This window comes from Mustela nivalis (assembly GCF_964662115.1).
Source record: "Mustela nivalis genome assembly, chromosome: 1".
Classification (NCBI taxonomy): Eukaryota; Metazoa; Chordata; class Mammalia; order Carnivora; family Mustelidae; genus Mustela; species Mustela nivalis.
Window position 1 is genome coordinate 37,974,584 of NC_139020.1, and position 18,962 is coordinate 37,993,545.

The window sequence follows — 18,962 nt, forward strand, 5'->3', positions numbered from 1 at the left end:
AAACTTGTATACCATAAATCAATGACTTTTTGTGTTCTTTGGAACTTTGGAAATGTCCTTGTATTTAAATCTGGATCATGCTGGACACATATTAGAGGAGAAAAGAAAACAATAGTAACAATACCTTTATGTACACTACATGTGTGTCCATGTGTGTGACAACATGGACAATCTGGAAGTTTCTGAATGCTGTGAAGTATATCCCTTCAAGATGCTGCAGGTCACACTATTAGATATATAAGACATCTTATAGAAAAAGATAATTGTTTCATGTGAGTGTGAATAGTTGATAAAAGCAAATAACATTGAGAAACTTTCTTTTATTTTTTTTTACTTTTTAAAAACAGTTTTAATAAAATATAATAAGCAGTTTTAAAAACAGTTTTATTGAGATATAATAAACAGAAAACAATATACACATGTTTGAAGTGGATAGTTTGGTATATTTTCACATTTGTATATAGTGATGAAACCTCACCACAATCAAGATAATGAATATATTCATAATCCACAAATGTTCGTTCATACTTCTAAAAATCCTGTCCTCTTGACCTTCTCTGCCCAATCCATATTGCATGCTCAAATCAGAACCACTGTTCTGATTTATGTCATTATAGATTAGTTTGCTTTTTCTGGAATTTTATATGAATAGACTCATTTAATATTCCTTTTCTTCTGATTTTTCTCAACAAAAATATTTTCAGATTCATCCATGTTGTTGCATATATAAAGGCCGCTCCTATTTATTGTGGATAAATATTGTAATGTATGGATCTGTACTATATTTAGTTTATCCATTTACTGGGTGATAGACATTTGGGTTGTTTGTACTGTGGGCCTTGACAATTGAGCAGTCATGAGCATTTTTGAAAAACTCTTTGTAAGTGTATATGCTTTTATTTCTCTTGGAAATGACTAGGAACAGAATGTGGGGTCATATGGCAGGCCTATGTTCATTTTTTTTTAAAGATTTTTATTTATTTGTCAGAGAAAGAGAGAGAGAAAGCGCACAAGCAGAGGGAGTGGCAGGCAGAGGGAGAAGCAGGCTCCTCAATGAGCAGGGAGCCCAATGCAGAACTTGATCCCAGGACCCTGGGGTCATGACCTGAGGGGAAGGCAGACGTTTAACCTACTGAGCCAACAAGGCACCCCCTTATGTCCAATTTTTAAAGACCTTTCCAAACTATTTTCTGAAGTGGCTGAACTACTTCATGAAGTCCAACCTTTTTATTTTATCATTACTTATTTTTAACTTTTATGAATCATGTTTTGGTATTATATGCATGATATTTTTGCCTAACCTAAGATTATAAAGAATTACTTCCATAAATTTCATATGTTTAGGTTTTGGGTGTATTCTGAGTTGTTTTGAGTTATTTTCAGTGTGTTTACCTTTTATTTCAGCTGTATTATTTCTAGGTCAGTTTTGATTGATTGATTGATTTCATTATAGATAGCAATTTTCTGCTTCTTTGAATGTAGTTTTTGACTGGATTCCAGACATTGTGAATTTTACCTTTTTGATGCTGAATATTCTCATATCTCTATAAGTATTATTACATCTCCTTCTGGTTAAGTTGCTTAGAAAGAGTTTAATCCTTTTAGAATTAAAAAAAAAAATTCTTAGGCAAGACCAGAGCAATATTTATTCCAGGAATTATTGTTTTCCCATTGCTAAGGGAAAATCCTTCTGAGTGCCCGCGGTGCCAGCTATGAGGTTTTTCCTGTCAGACTGGTTAGAACAGACACTATTTCCAGCCCTGTGTAGGCATCATGTGCTATTTCCTCTAATCCTTTTAGATCGTTCTTGTCCCAGCTAATCAGCGCTTTGTTTGCTGAACACTCGATGAGACACTGAAGATGTTTGGAGTTCTCTCTCGCTGCAACTCTCTCTTTTCTCTTTTTTGATATTCTTCCCCACCACCTTTAAATAATTGAATAATACTTTTATTTAATGGCAGTGCAGTTAATTGTGTCTGTTTACTTGTTTGGTTTAAGGTGACTTAATGATTTTAAGAGATTATTCATGAAGAAGAGTGAAAGTTATCTGAACTCACTCTGACAGAATGTTTGACTTCTTCTGAAGTTACATTTACTCTCACTTTGTAAGCAGGGTGCTGGGGAAGTGGTGGGCACCCCTGGTTTTCTCAATTTGCCTCTCTGGCTTGAAATGTCTACTCTATGAGTGAACTGAGGCAAGACCTATGAGAGTCTTTGTATTCTTGACCTGTAAGTCCCAACTGGGAAAGAAAGAGACCCCCCAGTTTCTTAGCCATACTTACTTGGAATTGGGTGTTTGAAATCAAGAGCAGGAGTGAGGGGAATACTGGAGTGAGGCTGCCTGGCTCTTTTATGAAAATATTGTAGCCTTTGGAAGGGTACTAGTTGGGTGGAGGGTCCCATCTTCTTGGTTACATTCACCAGGAGGCAAGCTTCCCTTGTGCTGAGTTGGAGGTGGGGTGAGGGTAGGGACTAGGTCATTTCTTTAGTACCACAGACCCTTTTCTTCTTACTAAGATTTAATAGATTTTCTTGAATAATTGTTTCTTAAGTTGCTGTATACTAGTAGCACATTTTTTACAGAACATAAATGTGTGTATATTTAAATAGTTTTCACTAGTTCTGGAAGTTTTCACTGGAAAGGGAGTCTGCAGAGTCCCTTATGCTGTTATTGTAGAAGTCATTCTCTGATTTCTTTTTTCTTTCTTTTTTTTTTTTTAAAGATTTTATTTATTTATTTGACAGACAGAGATCACAAGTAGGCAGAGAGGCAGGCAGAGAGAGAAGGGAAGAAGCAGGCTCCCTGCTGAGCAGAGAGCCATACTCGGGATCCCTACTCAGGATCCCAGGACCCTGAGATCATGGCCCGAGACGAAGGCAGAGGCTTTAACCCAGTGAGCCACCAGGTGCCCCGATTTCTTTTTTATATTCATGTCTTTTTACAATGTTGACTCATAAATTATTCTAATATATCACCTTTCATGCCTTTATTTATTCTTATAAATTGTTTTATCTCTCATTTCCTGTTATTTTTTTCCACAGAAGAAAGCTCTATTTCTCTTCTTTTTTTTTTTTTTTTTTTTTTTTTTAAGATTTTATTTATTTATTTGACAGAGAGAAATCACAAGTAGATGGAGAGGCAGGCAGAGAGAGAGAGAGGGAAGCAGGCTCTCTGCTGAGCAGGGAGCCCGATGTGGGACCCGATCCCAGGACTCTGAGATCATGACCTGAGCCGAAGGCAGCGGCTTAACCCACTGAGCCACCCAGGCGCCCGCTCTATTTCTCTTCTTGACCATTTTATATTAGAAATTTATTTCTTGACTCTATAGGAGATGAAACTATTTCATAATTTGCCTTTTCCTGGTAATTATAGGTAATTTTTAATCATGTTCTTTTTTCATGAACTTCATATGAAATGATCATGTATGAATTTTAAGAAGTGATTTAATAGTTTGATGTATTTTTTAATTCAGTTATTTTTTAATTTGTCTTTTTTTTGAGATTTATTTATTTTAGAGAGAGACAGCTTGCAAGCAGGGGAGGATCAATCTCACAACTGGGAGATTACAACCTAAGTCAAAAACAAGAGCTAGATACTTAGCCAACTGAGCCACACAGACACCCCTTTAATTTAATTAGTCTTTTTTTTTTTTAATTTATTTGACAGAGAGAGACACAAAAAAATAGGGAACACAAGCAGGGGGAGTGGGAGAGGGAGAAGCAGGCTTCCCGCCAAGCAGGGAGCCTGATGTCTGCCTTGATCCCAGGACCCTGGGATCTTGATCTGAGCTGAAGGCAGTCACTTAATGACTGAGCCACCCAAGCACCCTAATTAGTCTTTTTAAAAATTGTATCGTCCATCTCCTTTCTTCTCTTTTTTTATATACAGTTAAGTACATCTGAACTCTCACCTTTGGGAAGTTCTGATGTATGGAACTCTGGATCTAGTTGGGCTGCACTTAGGATTACTATACTTAAAGAAATTAGTGAAAAGAAGAAGCGAAAGGCAAATACAGGGTAAATATAATTCTGAGCAGAAGAAAAGAAGTGATAATAGTAATCAATGAGAGTGGAAAAAGGTAATAAAACAATAGAACTGCACCAGATAAAGATTTGTTATGTACATTTAGTGTGTCTGATACCCAGTCTTTGATGATCTATCTCTAACTTCTATATGCTTTCAAAACAGAAACTACTCACTTATTCAGAGATTAGACCAACATCTTTAGTTTCTCAGGAGAGTGATGATAGGAAGTTTTATTTTATTTTGTTTTGTTTGTTTTATTATTTTATTTTACTTATGAAAGAGAAAGAGAGCACAAGCATGGGAGGGGCAGAAGGAGATGGGGAAGCAACTTTCCTGCTTAGCTCCTGAACATGGACATAGGGCTGAACCAGGACCGACCCTGGGTTCATGACCTGAGCCAAGGTCAGACACTTAACCAATTGAGTCACCCAGGCACCTTGATAGGAGAATTTAAAAAGAAATCCACTACAAAGAAAAATGGTAACAAACTAACTACCGCCCAAAAGTTACACATGTTGACATGGATTGAGTCTACTTATTAGACTGAATATGCCATTATTTTAATTAATTAAGAACAGACTTACTGAGCATCTATGATGTTCCAGACCCTGTTCTACATGCTGTTTATGATACCTATGCAGAAGTATAACAATTAAGAATATTTGGAGAGAAAAGAAAGAAGAGAAATAAGAAGAGAGAGGATTAATGGAAGAGAAACCTAAAATAAAAAAAAAAAAAAAAAAAAAAAAAAAGGAAGAGATAAATTAAAATTCTCAATTATTCTTTATTTTATTAATAAATTAATTATATTAGACCTTGTGAATGTCCTACTGGATAATTAGAACTCAGAAATGATATGTGGCTCAGAAAACAATATAATCTGTTGAAAACTGATTAAGAGAACTGTTGTAGTACATGGTACAGAGAAACATAATATTCAGAAAGCTAATTTCTCAACACAAATGTTTTACTGATGCAAGTGATTCGTTTTCACAATAAGTACATGAGAGGCAGGCGGATTTTTCCTACATGTGCTCGTGCTACAAGAGGCCAGAAAATAAATTATTTGAAGACTAGAAAATAGCATCATCCTAGGTGTCTCCGAGGAGTCATGCTTGCTGCTTATAGAATTTACTCAAATTGATAGATGTATTTATTTTCTTATAGTTCAATGGGTGAGTTTCAAAAATTTTTTTCTGCTATCTTTTATCATCATTTTTTGGGTCTGCAATAAAACACCTTTTAAAATAGAAAATAGAAGCTATCTTTCAGTCTTCAATAGAAGAAAGGATATTATAACCTACACAAATATAGTGAGTACTTGGAGGCATCACACCTAGAGTCAGGTAAAAATTTTTTTTTTTCAGTTGGATAGTGTAATCTTTTTGATTCAGCTTAAAAAGAAAAAAAATATAGTGCACAAAGTATAAAATTTGTTCTTAGGAAGGGCTATAAGTGAAAGTTGACTTCTCACATCCAAATTTTTAGTTAATGGCACTGAGGTTCACTCAACCTACTCTGAAGTGAAGAGAGGTTATTATGAGGTTTTACTGACCATGACCAAGTGAAAAGAACACAAAGGAACCCAATTATAGCTATAAATGTTATTCCCTGGATAGAGTTCACTGATTAACTGGATCATAGTGACTTAGCTTCTTTCTGTCTACAGTTGCCACCATCTATCTGTTTCTTCCTCTGTTTTGCACACCTTTTCCCTACCTCATGAATTATGTTCTCTCATGAGTTTGGCTAAATCATGGCTTTCCTAGGACAAAAAATGAGATGTATGCATGCGTGCATGCTCTAGCTCATGTTTTTAACTTCAGTTTTGTATTAAATCTTCAAAGTTTTAAAATCATGTTAAGATATATGATAGAGAATCAGAAACACGGTAGTTTAATTACATCATTTCTGCTTGGGGATAAAGCCTCATGCTTGTCACCCTGGAGATTAATCAGCCTGGACTCAGATACCTCATCAGGTTTAGTCATACCTGGCTTGAGACACATGCTATAGAACATGGCAGTTAATAGGCTAGGAATGTCTACAAAAGAAGTTAGATAAGAGATAAATTTACTAAAGGCAAACCTGGTTATATCCAACACCATGAACTCACATTTAATAAGTATAGGTGATATAGAAGATTATAACTTCTATTCACATTTTGATAAAATTTTTAGATTTTATGACTCTGATTCCATTAGATAGAAAATATTAAGGAGTCCCTAAGAAAACATTTTAGCCTGGGATTTTATTTGCAAAAGATTGATATCTCTTCTACCTACCTCTTTTTTTGGAATTTTGTGTTTATGAATAATAGGTAGAATGTAAACTAAGCCCAATTGCCTAAGATAAATTTCACAAACTATGCAGGATGTACCTCACAGCTCATGAACATGTTGTGTAAGAAAGAATGTGGGAGACCTTGTTGGAACTGACAAATGCTATATTTTAGTTCATTATATTAGTATTTCAGGAATAATAGTATTCATATTGTTGATGATTATTCAAAGACAGTGATAATATAAAATATAATATAATAATATAATGTATTATATTATGCATATAATATAATAACATAATTTTTATTTTAAATTTTTATTTAAAAATTATTAACTAATGTTCTCAGTAACTATTTTTCTCCAAAATAGTCTATCTCCCATATTCCTTTCAAAAGATATATCTGATTGGGTGAAGATAAGAGAAAAGATCTGGTATTGTTAATTCATAAACTGTTGTTCTCTGGTATTTTGAACATACCAATAGTTTTTAAAATATTTAAATAATATATTTAAGTATCTGTCTACTTCACCATACTGGGATTTATTTCCTTACCTAACTTTTTATATGTAGAATCTGACATGGTGTCAAGCACATGGTAAAAGCTCAAGGTTTTATCTAGGGGAATAAATGAATTACTTGTGTTAAAGTGGTCTCATACTTAACATTAATAATTTTTAGAGGGGATGACTTTTTTACTGGATGCTCTCTTGAAATAAGCAAACTAGTTCTAAATGTTCTTCTAAGGTATAGGAAGCTAAATATAGAGTTGAATAAATATAAATATAGAATTAGTTATAGAATCATCACTTGGTAAAAGTGACCAAAGACTTTACCTCAATAATTTTCAAAGGAGAGGACTCTACTCCTTACTAATTGTTTTACTGGACTCAGCAATATAATTCTTATAAGGTATTCTTCTAAGGTATGAAATATTTTTTTAATTTTTAAAATTTTTATTTTTTAAAGAAAATTATATCTTTATTTTTAAATATATATGAATATAATGAACTTAGTATTATATTTCAAGTGTACAAAACAATGATTTAAAAATTCTATACATTATTCAGGGTGCCTGGGTGGCTCAGTGAGTTAAAAATTCTATACATTATTCAGTGCTTTTAATCCCCATCACCTGTTTCACCCATCCCCCTACCTAGCTCCCTCTGATAACCACCAAGTCTCTATAGTTGAGTATGTTTTTTCATTTCTCTTATTTGTTTCTGAAATTGCATATATGAGTGAAATACTATGACAGGCATTTCTCTGACTTATTTCACTCACATCAATCTAGAGGATATAGTTCTACGTTGCAAATGACAAAATTTCTTTTTTATGGCAGAATAATATTCCACTCTGTATTTATACCACATCTCTATCATCTATGGATGGCTTGGGCTGCTTCCATATCTTGGGTATCGTAAATCATGCTGCAATAAACCTAGGGATGCTTGTATCTTTTTGATTTGTTGCTTTCATTATCTGTGGGTATATACCCAGTACTGTGATTACTGGATCTTAGGGTAGTAAACCTTCTTGAGGAACCCTCATACTGTGTTCCAGAGTGGCTGCACCAGTTTGCATTCCCACCACCAGTGCAAGAGAGTTCCTTTTTCTCCACATCCTTGCCAACATTTGTTTCTTGTGGTGTTTACTTTAGCCATTCTGACAGATGGAAGGTGACAGCTCATTGTACTTTTAACTGCATTTCCCTGATGAGTAAAGTTGATTTATTTCATGTGCCTTTGGGCCATCTGTATGCCTTCTTTGGAGAAATGTCTGTCCATGTCTTCTGCCCATTTTGGGGGTTAGCTGTTGTTTGGGTGTTGAGTTATATAAACGCTTTATAATTCTTCAGTATTAACCCTTTGTTTGATCGTCATTTGTAAATCTCCCATTCAATAGGTTGCAATATGTTGCAGTAGTTTTGTTGCTTATTTCCCTCACTTGTGGAAGCTTTTTACTTTGATGTAGTTCCAATAGATTATTTTAGCTTTTGTTTCCCTTGTCTCAGGAGACATCTAGGAATATGTTATGGCCAATGGCAGAAAAATTATTGCCTGGGCTCTCTTTTAGGATTTTTATGTTTCAGGTCTCACATTTAGATCCCTGATCCACTTTGAGTTTTTGCATATGGTATAAGAAAGTGGTCTAGTGTTATTCTTTTGTATGTAACTTTCCAGTTTACACAACAACTTTTGTTGAAGAGAACTGTCCTATTGAATATTCTTACCTTCTTTGTTGCACAGTTTCAGATCTCATGTTGAGGTCCTCAATCCATTTTGAGATTGTGTGTGTGTGTGTGTGTGTGTGTGTGTGTGTGTGGTGTAAGAAAGTGATCCAGATTCATTCCTTTGCATGTAGCTATCCAGATTTCCCAGCACCCTTTATTAAAGAGGCTTTTCCCATTATATATTCTTGCCTCCTTTGTTGTAGATTAATTGATCATATAATTGTGGGTTTATTTGGGGGCTCTCTATTCTGTTCCATTGATCTATGGATCTATCTCTGTATTTGTACCATACTGTTTTGATTACTACAGTTTATAGTATATCTTGAAATCTGGAATTTTGATACCTCCAGCTTTGTTTTTGTTTTTCAAGATTGCTTTAGCTAATTCAGGGTCTTTTGTGGTTCCATACAAACTTTAGGATTGTTTGTGTTATAAGGTATTAATCTTAATAGATACTTGAACATTCCTGAGCCATTAAACAATAATCATCTAGGTCTAGTTTTGTTTTTGTTTTTGAAAGACAGGGACTCTGACAACTCATTATGTGCTGGAAGGATTTGTATTAATTAAAAAAAAATACTGATTAATATAAAAGGTAATGATTTTAGAACACAGCTAAATTGGTAAAGAAAATAAGATAAAACCCAAAGTGAGATTAACAAGTAAATTATTTTCATAAAGTCTTTCACATTTCCTAATGGTGGGTGACAAATTTTTTGTTAGTACTTTTAGCTACTACAAAGAGAGAGAGACATAATCAGTAAATTATTATATCCATGAAACACTGTACAAAATAGGTCTAACATTTTCTGGAACTGAGAGTCAAGAGAGAAAGAGAATTCCTCTCTGAATCCACAATTGTCAAACAAATGTGTATGTATTGAATGGAGTCAGGGTATATATAACAAGATCCATATAGCATATATTTGTAGAACCTTTCAATGCAATCCTGAAGAGATACCTGATCCAAGAATAACTTTCCACCTGTCTGAATAAATTCAAAGGGAGGTTTTAGAATATTTAGATAAAGTGTCTCCTCTTTATCAGTTATCCATAAATATTATTACACTCATTTGAACTTTTGAAATCAATTAACAAGAACTTAGTTTTAGTAAAATTCCTTGCCAAGTAAAACAGTTGTTTTATTGCTGGTTAATGGTAGTACCATAGCTTTAAAAGCCAGGATGACACTGGCACCTCTAATAAACCTGAAGCATTATGAGAAAAATCTACAGAAATCTCCCCCTTTCTAGTTGGAGTTGTAGGAAGAAACATTCATGAGCAAAACTGAGATTGGCCTCATGAATCTCTTTTGAAGTCTTCTCCCGTGAATGAACGAAAATGGTTACCAGAATTAGAGTTCTACCATATAAGATTTGACCTCTATATTTTTCTTCTGGAGAAAATTAAAACAGAAACAAAATACTTACCTTGTATGTGAAAGAAAGATACTTCGTAAAATACTTTTTGAACACTCAAGCTTAAGAGAAGAAAAAAAAAAGAAGTACTGGCAATTCCCTTCAAGACAAACTGAATTTAAAATACACATCTAAGGGAGTGCCTGGGTGGCACAGGGGTTTAAGTGGCAGGCTCTTAGTTTTGGCTCAGCTCATGATCCCACAGTCAGGAGATCCATGCTTATCGCACAGAGTAGCTTAAGTTTCTCTCTCCCTCCTCCTCTGTGCTTCCTCCTACATTCTTTCTTGTGCACATGCTCTCCCTCTCTCTCAAAGAAATAAATCTTAGAAAAATAAAATATGCATCTAAGTTACTGAATGAATTAACCAGCCATTGTTACTTTATGTCAATTTTAAAAAATAACAGGGAGTTGGTTATCTTCTAAAAATTGTATATTTAGTTTTAGAAAATTTGATCGATAGAACTTCTTTTAAACAGTTGTCCAGAATGATCACTTCAAATTTTTGAGATAAAGTTGTCTCATATTATGCTCACATTTCCCCTTCTCTATAACAAGAGGGTATATATCAGCTTACTAACAAATTGTCAAATCATTAAAGTACAATTAATATGGATTCAGAATAATTCTGTAAAAGTATCATCCAATCCACAATAAAACATTTGTACAAACCCAGACTTCAAAAATAATAGTAAAGTTCAAGTTCTACGGAAGTATCAATATCTAGGGTAAACACTGCAACCCTGCCCATTTCTTGGTCATGGCTAGAAAATCAAAGGCCCAAATAGATTAGGAGAAGTTACATAATATCCTGCATATTTCCTAAGAGATAGCTCTCAATGATGAGATATTATGCCACTCCCAGTACTGAGAATGGTGGAAGCTGTGTCTAAGTCTTACCTTGTTCCCAGTGTGGCTGTAGCATATTGGCCTTGCAACAGACTAAAAGGAAATTAGCCCACATTACATGCATGTCTGATAGAGAAGGCTTCTACAGGATGCAAAACAAGATTGCCCTTTGTAGGAATCGGAGTATATTCTTTCTGGATTTATTTAAATGGGATTAAAATCATAAAAGTGCAGAAAGGAAAAGCATCACAAAAATTCAGATTGTAGTACTCAAGGTGATTAGAACCATTGTGGAGACAAGGTGACTTTCCAAGGAACTGCACTTTATATGATTTCCTTTTGAAAAATCTAGTCCAAAAGAGACTGGAAACTATAGGCATTAAGTAAGGTAGGTGACTTAACATTACAAATATGGAAAGATAAATATGGATGTAGATCTTCAGATTTGATATTTTTTGAAAATTATTGTATGTTTTAAAAAAAATACACAGATGACCTTTTTTCCTTAGCTAACTTGATTCAGGGCTTCTAAATTTGTTTAATTGAGGGGTTCCGGGGATCTCACTAAAAATTACATCTGTTTTTTATTTTCCACCTTAGCTCTTGGTGAGATCAAGATCTAAAACCCCAAATACAAGCGGACTACTTTTTACGTTCCAAGTCTCATAAAGATAAATATTAAAAATGGTAGATAATTACTTACTTTGAGACTTCACCTTCAAGAAATGTTCACCAAAATAACTTGTTGAGGAGCACACTTGAGGAGTTTTCTTAGGAAGATTTATTTTTAACATTTTTTATTTTAGAAAATTTCTAACATAGACAATAATAGCATAATAAGACAGTTCATAACTGCCACTGACCCAAAGCAACCACTATTCTGATTATTTGCGAACAAGTTCTAAAAGTCCAGAACCTCCTTTGGAAAAAAAAAGATAGAAGGGTAGCAGCAAGTATTATGAGGAAAGTAATCTGACAAACAACTCTGTTTATTGTTTGCTCTCAACTTGTCTTGATCATCATACCAGTACATTATATGATACATGAAATGCGTATTTTGAAAAATGTAAAAAAAATGAGAAGAAATTCATATTTTAAAATAGTAAAGGTAGAATGAGAGGTTAGGAACAGAGAAGATTAAAATGATAAAGAGAGATTGAGATGAAGAGAGAAAGGGGGTTAGAATAAATCCTAATATTTCCTCTTCATCTTTAATTACATCTCTCTCTCTCTCTTTTTTCTTATAAACATATAATGTATTATTTTCTTCAGAGGTACAGGTCTGTGAATCATCAGTCTTACACAATTCATAGCACTCACCATAGCACATACCCTCCTCAAGGTCCATAACCCAACCATCTTCTCCCTCCCTCCCACCCCCCAGCAACCCTCAGTTTATTTCCTGAGATTAAGAGATTTTTATGGTTTGTCTCCCCAGTTCCATCTTGTTTCATTTTTTTCCCTCCCTATCCCCCACAACCCCCTTCCCTGTCTCTCACATCAGAAAGATCACAGAAATATCATATGATAATTGTCTTTCTTTGGTTGACTTATTTTGCTTAGCATAATACCCTCTAGTTCCATCCACATTGTTGTAAGGCAAGGTTTCAGAGGTTTTTTGATGCCTGCATAGTATTCCTGTGTGTGTGTATGTATCGCATCTTCTTTATCCATTCATCTGTTGATGGACATCTAGCCTGTTTCCATAGTTCAGCTATTGTGGACATTGCTGCTATAAATATTCGGGTGCACGTGACCCTTTAGATCACTACATTTATATCTTTGGGTAAATACCCAGTGGTGCAATTGCTGGGTTGTAGGATAGCTCTATTTTCAACTTTCTGAGGAACCTCCATACTGTTTCCAGAGTGGCTACACCAGCTTGCATTCCCACCAACAGTGTAGGAGGGTTCCCCTTTTTCTGCATCCTCACCAATACCTGTCATTTCCTGACTTGTTAATTTTAGTGATTCTGACTGGTGTGAGGTGGTATCTCACTGTGGTTTTGATTTGTATTTCCCTGATGATGAGTGATGTTGAGCACTTTTTCATATGTCTCTTGGCTATTTGGATGTTTCCTCTGCAGGAATGTCTGTTCATGTCTTCTACCCATTTCTTGATTAGATTATTTGTTCTTTGGGTGTTCAGTGTGATAAATTCTTTACAGATTTTGGATACTAGCCCTTTATCTGAGATGTCATTTGCAAATATCTTCTCCCATTCTGTCAGTTGTATTTTGGTTTTGTTGACTGTTTCCTATGATGTGAAGAAGCTTTTTATCTTGATGAATTCCTAGGAGTTAATTTTTGTCCTTGCTTCCCTTGCCTTTGATGACATTTCTAGGAAGAAGTTGCTGTGACTGAGGTCAAAGGGGTTGCTGACTGTGTCTCCTCAAGGATTTTGATGGATTCCTGTCTCACATTGAAGTCTTTCATCCATTTTGAGTCTATTTTTGTGTGTGGTATAAGGAAATGGTTCAGTTTCATTCTTCTGCATGTGGCTGTCCAATTTTCCCAACACCATTTGTTGAAGTAGCTGTCTTTTTTCTATTGGGCATTCTTTCCTGCTTTGTTGAAGGTTAGTTGACCATAGAGTTGAGGGTCCATTTCAGGACTCCTATTCTGTTCCATTGATCTATGTGTCTGTTTTTGTGCAATTACCATACTGTCTTGATGATCACAGCTTTGTAATAGAGCTTAAAGTCTGGTATTGTGATGCTACCAACTTTGGTTTTCTTTTTCAACATCTGACTATTCAGGGTCTTTTCTGGTTCCATATAAATTTTTGGATTGTTTGTTCCATATCTATGAAAAAATTGAATATATTTTGATAGAGATTGCATTAAATGTGTAGATTGCTCTAGGTAACATAGACATTTTCACATTTGTTCTTCCAATCCCTAAACATGGAATGTTTTTCCATTTCTTTGTGTCTTCCTCAATTTCTTTCATGAGTACTTTATAGTTTTCTGAGTATAGATTCTTTGCCTCTTAGGTTAGGTTTATTCCTAGATATCTTATGGTTTTGGGTGCAGTTCTGAATGGGATCAGCTTCTTAATTTCTCTGTCTTCTGTCTTGCTGTTGGTATATAGAAATGCAACTGATTTCTGTGCATTGATTTTATAACCTGACACTTTACTGGATTCCTGTATGAGTTCTAGCAGTTTTGGAGTGGAGTCTTTTGGGTTTTCCACATAAAGTATCATATTATCTGATATAAATTATCATATAATATGTGTGACAGTTTCACTTCCTCTTTGCCAACTTGGAAGCCTTTTATCTTTTTGTTGTCCAATTGCTAAGGCTAGGACTTCTAGTACTATGTTCAATAGCAATGGACAGCCCTGGTGTGTTCCTGACCTTAAGGGAAAAGCTCTCAGTTTTCCCCAATTGAGAGTGATATTTGCTGTGGCTTATAGATAGCTTTCATGATATTGAGATATGTATCCTCTATCCCTACACTGTGAAGATTGTTGATCAATAAAGGATGCTGTACTTTGTCAAATGCTTTTTCAGCATGTATTGAGAATATCATATGGTTTTTGCTCTTCCTTTTATTAATGCATTGTATCACATTGATTTATTTGTGGATGTTGAGCCAATCTTACAGCCCAGGAATAAATCCCACTTGGTCATGGTGAATAATCCTTTTACTGTACTTTTGGATCCTATTGGCTAGTATTTTGGTGAGAATTTTCGCATCTGTGTTCATGAAGGATATTGGTCTGTAATTCTTTATGATGGGGTCTGGTTTTTGAATTAAGGTAATGCTGGCCTCATAAAATGAGTTTGGAAATTTTCCTTCCATTTCTATTTTTTGGAAAAGTTTTAGGACAATAGGTATCAATTCTTTAAATATTTGGTAGAATTCCTGTGGGAAGCTGTCTAGCTCTGGGGTCTTGTTTTTGGGAGGTTTTCAATGACTGCTTCAATCTCCTTACTGGTTATGGGTCTCTTCGGGTTTTCTATTTCTTCCTGGTTCATTTTTGGTAGTTTATATGTCTCTAGGAATGCATCCATTTCTTCCACATTATCAAATTTGCTGGTGTATAGTTGCTCATAATATATTCTTGTAAATGTTTGGTATTTCTTTGGTTTTGGTGTTATCTCTCCTCTTTTGTTCATGATTTTATTAATTTGGGTCTTTTATCTTTTCTTTTGGATAAGTCTGGCCAGGGGTTTATCAATCTTAATTCTTTCAAACAATGAGCTCCTATTTTCGTTGATCTGTTTTAGTGTTCTCTTTGTTTCTATTTCGTTGATTTCTGCTCTGATACTTAATATTTCTCTTCTCCTGCTGGGTTTAGACTTTTGTTGCTGTTCTTTCTCCAGATCCTTTAAGTGTAGGGTTAGTTGTGTACTTTAGGCCTTTCTTGTTTCTTGAGAAAGGTTTTTATTGCTATATATTTTCTTCTTAGGACCACCTTTGCTGTGTCCCAAAGATTTTGAACAGTTGTGTTTTCATTTTAATTTGTTTCCATGAGTTTTTTTTTTTTAATTCTTTTTAAATTTCATTCTTTAGTAGGATGCTCTTTAGCCTCCATATTTGAGTTCTTTCCGACTTTCCTCTTGTGGTTGAGTTCTAGTTCAAAGCATTGTGGTCTGAAAACATGCAGGGAATGATCCCAGTCTTTTGGTACCAGTTGAGACCTGCTTTGTGACCCAGGATATGATCTATTCTGGAGAATGTTCCATGTGCACTAGAGAAGAATGTGTATTCTGTTCCTTTGGGTTGGAATGTTCTGAACCTATCTGTGATGTCCATCTGGTCCAGTGTATCATTTAAAGCCTTTATTTCCTTCTTGATCTTTTGCTTATATGATCTGTTCATTTCAGTGAGGGAGGGATGTTAAAGTCCCCTACTATTATTGTATTTTTTTATTAAGATTTCATTGATTTATTTGACACAGAGAGAGAGAGAGATCACAAGTAGGCAGAGAGGCAGGCAGAGAGAGAGGGGGAAGCAGGCTCCCCACTGAGCAGAGAGCCTGATGTGGGCCTCAATCCCAGGACCTTGGAATCATGACCTGAGCCAAAGGCAGAGGTTTAACCTACCAGGAGGCCTATTGTATTATTGTTGATGTTTCTTTGATTTTGTTATTAATTGGTTTATATAATTGGCTGCTCCCATGTTAGGAGCATTGATATTTAAAATTGTTAGATCTTCTTGTTGGACAGACCCTTTGGGTATGATACAGTGTTATCGCATCTCTTGCTTTAGTCTTTGGCTTAAAATCTAATTTATCTGATAAAAGGATTTCTACTCCAGCTTTCTTTTGTTGTGTATTAGGGAAATTGTTGTGTATTATGGGAAATTGTTTTCCACCCCTCACTTTACATCTGGAAGTGTCACTGTGTTGAAAATGAGTATTTTGCAGACAGCATAATGATGTTTTTTTTGACTTTTGTATTTTGTATTTTTGTTTTTTTGTTTTGTTTTTTGTTTTTCCCATTCTGATACCCTGTGTCTTTTGATTGGGGCATTTAGCCCATTTACATTCAGGGTAACTATTGGAAGATGTGAATTGAGTATCACTGTATTGCCTGTAAGGTGATTGTTACTGTATATTGTCTCTGTTCCTTTCTGGTCTGGCACTTTTAGGCTCTCTCTTTGCTTAGGGGACCCCTTTCAATATTTCTTATAGGGCTTGGTTTGGTGTTTGCAAATTATTTTTGTTTTGGTTTGTCCTGGAAGCTTTTTATCTCTCCATCTATTTTCAATGACAGCCTACCTGGATATAGTATTCTTGGCTGCATATTATTCTCATTTAGTGCTTTGAATATATCATGCCAGTCCTTTCTAGCCTGCCAGGTCTCTGTGGGTAGGTCTGCTGCCAATCAAATATTTCCACCACTGTATGTTACAGACCTCTTTCCTCAGCTGCTTTCAGGATTTTCTTTGTCATTGAGACTTGCAAGTTTTACTATTAGATGTTGGAATGTTGACCTATTTTTATTGATTTTGAGGGGGAATTCTCTCTGCCTCCTGGATTTTGATGTTTGTTGCCTTACCAAATTAGGGGAATTCTTTGCTATAATTTAGTTCAATAAACCTTCTGCCTCTCTCTCTATCTCTCTTTCTTCTTCTGGAAGCCCAATTATTCTAATATTGTTTCATCTTATGGTATCACTTATCCCTTGAATTCTCCCCTCGTGGTCCAGTAGTTGTTTGTCTTTCTTTTGCTCAGCTTCTTTAGTCTCCATCATTTGGAGCTCTATGTCACTAATTCTCTCTTCTGCTTCACTTATCCTAGCAGTAAGAGCCTCCAATTTTATTGCACCTCATTAATTGTTTTCTTTATTTCAACTTGGTTAGATTTTAGTTCTATTTTTTTTCTCCAGAAATGGATTTTATTTCTCCAGAAAGGGATTTTCTGGTATCTTCCATGCTTTTTTTTTTTTTTTTTTGAGCCCAGCTAGCACCTTGATAATCATCATTCTGAACTCTAGTTCTGACGTCTTACTAATGTCTGTATTGATTAGGTCCATAGCCATTGACACTGCCTCTTGTTTTGTTGTTGTTGGTGGTGTTTGTTTGTTTGTTTTTTGTGAGTTTGTACACCTTGTCATTTTATCCAGATAAAAATAGATGAATGAGGGACGCCTGGTGGCTCAGTGGGTTAAAGCCTCTGCCTTCAGCTTGGGTCATGATCCCAGGGTCCTGGGATTGAGCCCCACATCAAGCCCCCTGCTCAGCAGGGAGCCTGCTTCCTCCTCTCTCACTGCCTGCCTCTCTGCCTACTTGTGATCTCTGTCTGTCAAATAAATAGATAAAAGCTTTTTTAAAAAAATAGATGAATGAGAGAACCAAATAATAAAAGTGTAGCAACAACCTTAGAAAAATATAAACTAACCTAATTGTAACAGACCTGAAACTAGACTAGAGGGAGAAGAATGGAGGGGGGAAAAAAACATATGTGTGTATATATATATATATATATATATATATATATATAAAAGAGTAGTGAATAGAACAGAGGCACATAATTGATTTTGGGTGTATTTTGGCATGTTGGAAAAATCTGCCTCCTAAATTTTAAAAAAAGGAAAAAATTATATATATATATGGGTAAACACAATGAAGGAATAGCATATGAATGTAAATGTAAATTTACATATATGTAAATGGAAATGGAAATTTTAAAAGATTCTAAAAAAGGAATTGATGAGAAATTGTTTGAAAAAAGAAAAACAAATGGAGGATAGAATGTGATCAGACTGGAGACTAGAACAAAGTCATGTGCTAGATTAGGGTATATTTTGATTTGTTCGAAGAAACTGTATCCCAAAATTTTAAAGAAAGATAAACCTATATGTGTACAAAAAATAAGGTTAGATACAATGAAGGGATACAATATGATTATAACAATGAAAATTTAAAAAGATTTTTAAAAAAGGTATTGATAAGATATAATAGTCAAAGAGGTTAAAGTAGGAAAGAAAAAAAATTTAAAATATAATAAGTAAAAATAAAATTTGAAAAGTTTAACTCTGAAAGATTAAAGAATCATGTGAAAAGAGCCATGATTCTATGTGGTGCATTCCCCTAGCTCTGGAGTTCCACAATTCTCATTGATTGGTGAACTTGGTCTTGGCTGGCTGTTCTTCCTGATCTTCTGAGGGGAGGAGCCTCTTGCAGTGATTCTCAAATGTCTTTGCCCAAGGTGGAATTGCACTGACTTTGCCAGTGGCCAGGCTAAGTAATCTGCTTGGTTTTGATTGAAAGAGCTTTTGTTCCCTGAATGCTTTCCATACAGCTTTGGAGGATGGGAATGAAAATGGCGGCCTCCTGATCTCCAGCCCCATAGGAGCTGAGAGCTCAGGGCCCCACTCCTCACCATACCCTCAGAGAAAAGCAGTCAGTCCCTCCAGTCTCCCTGGTCTCTGGCTGAACTCCAAGTTCACCTGGTCTGTGACCAAGAATTTCTATCTCTGATGCACGGCCCCATTTGGAGACTCCAAACCCAGCAGATTCCTGCAGCACACTCCTGTGAGGTTCCTCCCAGAGGAGGAAGTGGTGGGGGCTCCCTGGATCTGCCACTTGTGGCATCCCTGCTTGAAGACCAGTGGCATGACTGTGCTACGGATCATGCTTTAAGATCACCCCGAGCTGAGATCCTGCTCCTTGGCTCTGTCTCTGCAGTCAGCTTCTGCAC

General features: G+C 35.4%; 1 protein-coding gene across 5 annotated transcripts in view; it reads left to right on the top strand.

The window, feature by feature from the left end:
- The window catches only part of CADM2 (cell adhesion molecule 2), a 1,080,612-nt gene that overhangs the window by 909,351 nt on the left and 152,299 nt on the right, over positions 1–18,962 (top strand). The window lies entirely within an intron of this gene.